The 6,033-nt window shown below is 44.4% G+C and overlaps 1 non-coding gene across 1 annotated transcript; it reads left to right on the forward strand.

Moving 5' to 3' along the window:
* The first annotated feature begins 346 nt into the window (after positions 1-346).
* trnac-gca (transfer RNA cysteine (anticodon GCA)) lies at positions 347-419 on the forward strand. Its single transcript has one exon. It is a non-coding gene; the product is annotated as a tRNA-Cys (tRNA).
* Positions 420-6,033: the final 5,614 nt, after the last annotated feature.

Raw genomic sequence — 6,033 nt, forward strand, 5'->3', positions numbered from 1 at the left:
AAGGCACTTTGTGTCCCTTTTTTCAGCCAGACTGTCCTGAGGCCAGGCACATGGAAGTCCATTTTCTGAGAGCCCATGATGTCAGAAAGAGTTTACTGTTCTTGGTTTTGACCAGTACATTTCAGGTTCCCATGGTCATTGAAGGGCCCCTAAGTTGGACTTTGGGCTTTGCTTGAAGGCAATGTTTCCATCATGGGCATTGTATTGAGTCCAAACTTTATTGCAATCCTCCCTTGTGAAAGCTTTTTCAACCTCACCAAGCTTGTCCTCTTTCAACTATCACAGTGTGAAAGGAGGCACACATGTCCATGAGGTATTTCACATGTATCTGATTGGAGCTGAAGGAGCCGAAATAGCTCAGTTGGGAGAGCTTTGGTCTGCAGATCTAAAGGTTACTGGTTCAATCCTGGGTTTCGGCAACCAAGCATTGCGTGCACACATGTGTCTTTCAAATGGTAATCTCAGTTTGCCAAGTGACCAAAAACCTTTGAAGCTTGAACAACAGAAAGGCACTTTGAGTCCAAATTCCAGCCAAACTGTCCTGAGGCCAGGCGCATTGAAGTCCATTTTCTGAGAGCCCATGATGTCAGAAAGAGTTTTCTGTTCTTGGTTTTGACCAGTACATTTCAGGTTCCCATGGTAATCGAAGGGCCCCTAGTTTGGACTTTGGGCTTTGCTTGAAGGCATTGTTTCCATCATGGGCATTGTATTGAGTCCAAACTTTATTGCAATCCTCCCTTGTGAAAGCTTTTTCAACCTCACCAAGCTTGTCCTCTTTCAACTATCACAGTGTGAAAGGAGGCACACATGTCCATGAGGTATTTCACATGTATCTGATTGGAGCTGAAGGAGCTGAAATAGCTCAGTTGGGAGAGCTTAAGTCTGAAGATCTAAAGGTTACTGGTTCAAAGCTGGGTTTCCGCAGCCAAGCATTGCGTGCACACATGTGTCTTTCAAATTGTATTCTCAGTTGGCCAAGTGACCAAAAACCTTTGAAGCTTGAACAACAGAAAGGCACTTTGTGTCCCTTTTTTCAGCCAAACTGTCCTGAGGCCAGGCACATTGAAGTCCATTTTCAAAGAGCCCATCATGTCAGAAAGAGTTTTCTGTTCTTGGTTTTGACCAGTCCATTTCATGGTCCCATGGTCATTGAAGGGCCCCTCGTTTGGACTTTGGGCTTTGCTTGAAGGCAATGTTTCCATCATGGGCATTGTATTGAGTCCAAAGTCTATTGCAATCCTCCCTTGTGAAAGCTTTTTCAACCTCACCAAGCTTGTCCTCTTTCAACTATCACAGTGTGAAAGGAGGCACACATGTCCATGAGGTTTTTCACATGTATCTGATTGGAGCTGAAGGAGCCGAAATAGCTCAGTTGGGAGATCTTTGGTCTGAAGATCTAAAGGTTACTGGTTCAATCCTGGGATTCGGCAACCCAGCATTGCGTGCACACATGTGTCTTTCAAATGGTAATCTCAGTTTGCCAAGTGACCAAAAACCTTTGAAGTTTGAAAAACAGAGACACTTTGAGTCCAACTTTCAGCCAAACTGTCCTGAGGCCAGGCGCATTGAAGTCCATTTTCTGAGAGCCCATGATGTAAGAAAGAGTTTTCTGTTCTTGGTTTTGACCAGTACATTTCAGAGTTTTCTGTTCTTGGTTTTGACCAAACCATTTCATGGTCCCATGGTCATTGAAGGGCCCCTCGTTTGGACTTTGGTCTTTGCTCGAAGGAAATGTTTCCATCATGGGCATTGTATTGAGTCCAAACTCTATTGCAATCCTCCCTTGTGAAAGCTTTTTCAACCTCACCAAGCTTGTCCTCTTTCAACTATCACAGTGTGAAAGGAGGCACACATGTCCATGAGGTTTTTCACATGTATCCGATTGGGGCCGAAGGAGCCGAAATAGCTCAGTTGGGAGAGCTTTAGTCTGAAGATCTAAAGGTTACTGGTTCAATCCTGGGTTTCGGCAGCCAAGCTTTGCGTGCACAAATGTGTCTTTCAAATTTAATTCTCATTTGGCCAAGTGACCAAAAACCTTTGAAGCTTGAAAAACAGAAAGGCACTGTGAGACCAACTTCCAGCCAAACTGTCCTGAGGCCAGGCACATTGAAGTCCATTTTCTGAGAGCCCATGATGTCAGAAAGAGTTTTCTGTTCTTGGTTTTGACCAGTACATTTCAGGTTCCCATGGTAATCGAAGGGCCCCTAGTTTGGACTTTGGGCTTTGCTTGAAGGCATTGTTTCCATCATGGGCATTGTATTGAGTCCAAACTTTATTGCAATCCTCCCTTGTGAAAGCTTTTTCAACCTCACCAAGCTTGTCCTCTTTCAACTATCACAGTGTGAAAGGAGGCACACATGTCCATGAGGTATTTCACATGTATCTGATTGGAGCTGAAGGAGCTGAAATAGCTCAGTTGGGAGAGCTTAAGTCTGAAGATCTAAAGGTTACTGGTTCAAAGCTGGGTTTCCGCAGCCAAGCATTGCGTGCACACATGTGTCTTTCAAATGGTATTCATAGTAGGCCAAGTGACCAAAAACCTTTGAAGCTTGAACAACATAAAGGCACTTTGTGTCCCTTTTTTCAGCCAAACTGTCCTGAGGCCAGGCACATTGAAGTCCATTTTCAAAGAGCCCATCATGTCAGAAAGAGTTTTCTGTTCTTGGTTTTGACCAGTCCATTTCATGGTCCCATGGTCATTGAAGGGCCCCTCGTTTGGACTTTTGGCTTTGCTTGAAGGCAATGTTTCCATCATGGGCATTGTATTGAGTCCAAATTCTATTGCAATCCTCCCTTGTGAAAGCTTTTTCAACCTCACCAAGCTTGTCCTCTTTCAACTATCACAGTGTGAAAGGAGGCACACATGTCCATGAGGTATTTCACATGTATCTGATTGGAGCTGAAGGAGCCGAAATAGCTCATTTGGGAGAGCTTTGGTCTGAAGATCTAAAGGTTACTGGTTCAATCCTGGGTTTCGGCAACCAAGCATTGCGTGCACACATGTGTCTTTCAAATGGTAATCTCAGTTTGCCAAGTGACCAAAAACCTTTGAAGCTTGAACAACAGAAAGGCACTTTGAGTCCAAATTCCAGCCAAACTGTCCTGAGGCCAGGCGCATTGAAGTCCATTTTCTGAGAGCCCATGATGTCAGAAAGAGTTTTCTGTTCTTGGTTTTGACCAGTCCATTTCATGGTCCCATGGTCATTGAAGGGCCCCTAGTTTGGACTTTGGGCTTTGCTTGAAGGCATTGTTTCCATCATGGGCATTGTATTGAGTCCAAACTTTATTGCAATCCTCCCTTGTGAAAGCTTTTTCAACCTCACCAAGCTTGTCCTCTTTCAACTATCACAGTGTGAAAGGAGGCACACATGTCCATGAGGTATTTCACATGTATCTGATTGGAGCTGAAGGAGCTGAAATAGCTCAGTTGGGAGAGCTTTAGTCTGAAGATCTAAAGGTTACTGGTTCAATCCTGGGTTTCGGCAACCAAGCTTTGCGTGCACACATGTGTCTTTCAAATTGTATTCTCAGTTGGCCAAGTGACCAACAACCTTTGAAGCTTGAACAACATAAAGGCACTTTGTGTCCCTTTTTTCAGCCAAACTGTCCTGAGGCCAGGCACATTGAAGTCCATTTTCAAAGAGCCCATCATGTCAGAAAGAGTTTTCTGTTCTTGGTTTTGACCAGTCCATTTCATGGTCCCATGGTCATTGAAGGGCCCCTCGTTTGGACTTTTGGCTTTGCTTGAAGGCAATGTTTCCATCATGGGCATTGTATTGAGTCCAAATTCTATTGCAATCCTCCCTTGTGAAAGCTTTTTCAACCTCACCAAGCTTGTCCTCTTTCAACTATCACAGTGTGAAAGGAGGCACACATGTCCATGAGGTATTTCACATGTATCTGATTGGAGCTGAAGGAGCCGAAATAGCTCATTTGGGAGAGCTTTGGTCTGAAGATCTAAAGGTTACTGGTTCAATCCTGGGTTTCGGCAACCAAGCATTGCGTGCACACATGTGTCTTTCAAATGGTAATCTCAGTTTGCCAAGTGACCAAAAACCTTTGAAGCTTGAACAACAGAAAGGCACTTTGAGTCCAAATTCCAGCCAAACTGTCCTGAGGCCAGGCGCATTGAAGTCCATTTTCTGAGAGCCCATGATGTCAGAAAGAGTTTTCTGTTCTTGGTTTTGACCAGTCCATTTCATGGTCCCATGGTCATTGAAGGGCCCCTAGTTTGGACTTTGGGCTTTGCTTGAAGGCATTGTTTCCATCATGGGCATTGTATTGAGTCCAAACTTTATTGCAATCCTCCCTTGTGAAAGCTTTTTCAACCTCACCAAGCTTGTCCTCTTTCAACTATCACAGTGTGAAAGGAGGCACACATGTCCATGAGGTATTTCACATGTATCTGATTGGAGCTGAAGGAGCTGAAATAGCTCAGTTGGGAGAGCTTTAGTCTGAAGATCTAAAGGTTACTGGTTCAATCCTGGGTTTCGGCAACCAAGCTTTGCGTGCACACATGTGTCTTTCAAATTGTATTCTCAGTTGGCCAAGTGACCAACAACCTTTGAAGCTTGAAAAACAGAAAGCCACTTTGTGTCCTTTTTTCAGCCCAACTGTCCTGAGGCCAGGCACATTGAAGTCCATTTTCTGAGAGCCCATCATGTCAGAAAGAGTTTTCTTTTCTTGGTTTTGACCAGTCCATTTCATGGTCCCATGGTCATTGAAGGGCCCCTCGTTTGGACTTTGGGCTTTGCTTGAAGGCAATGTTTCCATCATGGGCATTGTATTGAGTCCAAATTCTATTGCAATCCTCCCTTGTGAAAGCTTTTTCAACCTCACCAAGCTTGTCCTCTTTCAACTATCACAGTGTGAAAGGAGGCACACATGTCCATGAGGTATTTCACATGTATCTGATTGGAGCTGAAGGAGCCGAAATAGCTCATTTGGGAGAGCTTTGGTCTGAAGATCTAAAGGTTACTGGTTCAATCCTGGGTTTCGGCAACCAAGCATTGCGTGCACACATGTGTCTTTCAAATGGTAATCTCAGTTTGCCAAGTGACCAAAAACCTTTGAAGCTTGAACAACAGAAAGGCACTTTGAGTCCAAATTCCAGCCAAACTGTCCTGAGGCCAGGCGCATTGAAGTCCATTTTCTGAGAGCCCATGATGTCAGAAAGAGTTTTCTGTTCTTGGTTTTGACCAGTCCATTTCATGGTCCCATGGTCATTGAAGGGCCCCTAGTTTGGACTTTGGGCTTTGCTTGAAGGCATTGTTTCCATCATGGGCATTGTATTGAGTCCAAACTTTATTGCAATCCTCCCTTGTGAAAGCTTTTTCAACCTCACCAAGCTTGTCCTCTTTCAACTATCACAGTGTGAAAGGAGGCACACATGTCCATGAGGTATTTCACATGTATCTGATTGGAGCTGAAGGAGCTGAAATAGCTCAGTTGGGAGAGCTTTAGTCTGAAGATCTAAAGGTTACTGGTTCAATCCTGGGTTTCGGCAACCAAGCTTTGCGTGCACACATGTGTCTTTCAAATTGTATTCTCAGTTGGCCAAGTGACCAACAACCTTTGAAGCTTGAAAAACAGAAAGCCACTTTGTGTCCTGTTCTCAGCCAAACTGTCCTGAGGCCAGGCACATTGAAGTCCATTTTCTGAGAGCCCATCATGTCAGAAAGAGTTTTCTGTTCTTGGTTTTGACCAGTCCATTTCATGGTCCCATGGTCATTGAAGGGCCCCTCGTTTGGACTTTGGGCTTTGCTTGAAGGCAATGTTTCCATCATGGGCATTGTATTGAGTCCAAACTTTATTGCAATCCTCCCTTGTGAAAGCTTTTTCAACCTCACCAAGCTTGTCCTCTTTCAACTATCACAGTGTGAAAGGAGGCACACATGTCCATGAGGTAATTCACATGTATCTAATTGGAGCTGAAGGAGCCGAAATAGCTCAGTTGGGAGAGCTTTGGTCTGAAGATCTAAAGGTTACTGGTTCAATCCTGGGATTCGGCAGCAAAGCTTTGCGTGCACACAT

Source organism: Halichoeres trimaculatus, unplaced genomic scaffold (assembly GCF_033239565.1).
Source record: "Halichoeres trimaculatus isolate MK-OKI-2021-1 unplaced genomic scaffold, fHalTri1.1 fHalTri1_scaffold_16, whole genome shotgun sequence".
NCBI lineage: Eukaryota > Metazoa > Chordata > Actinopteri > Labriformes > Labridae > Halichoeres > Halichoeres trimaculatus.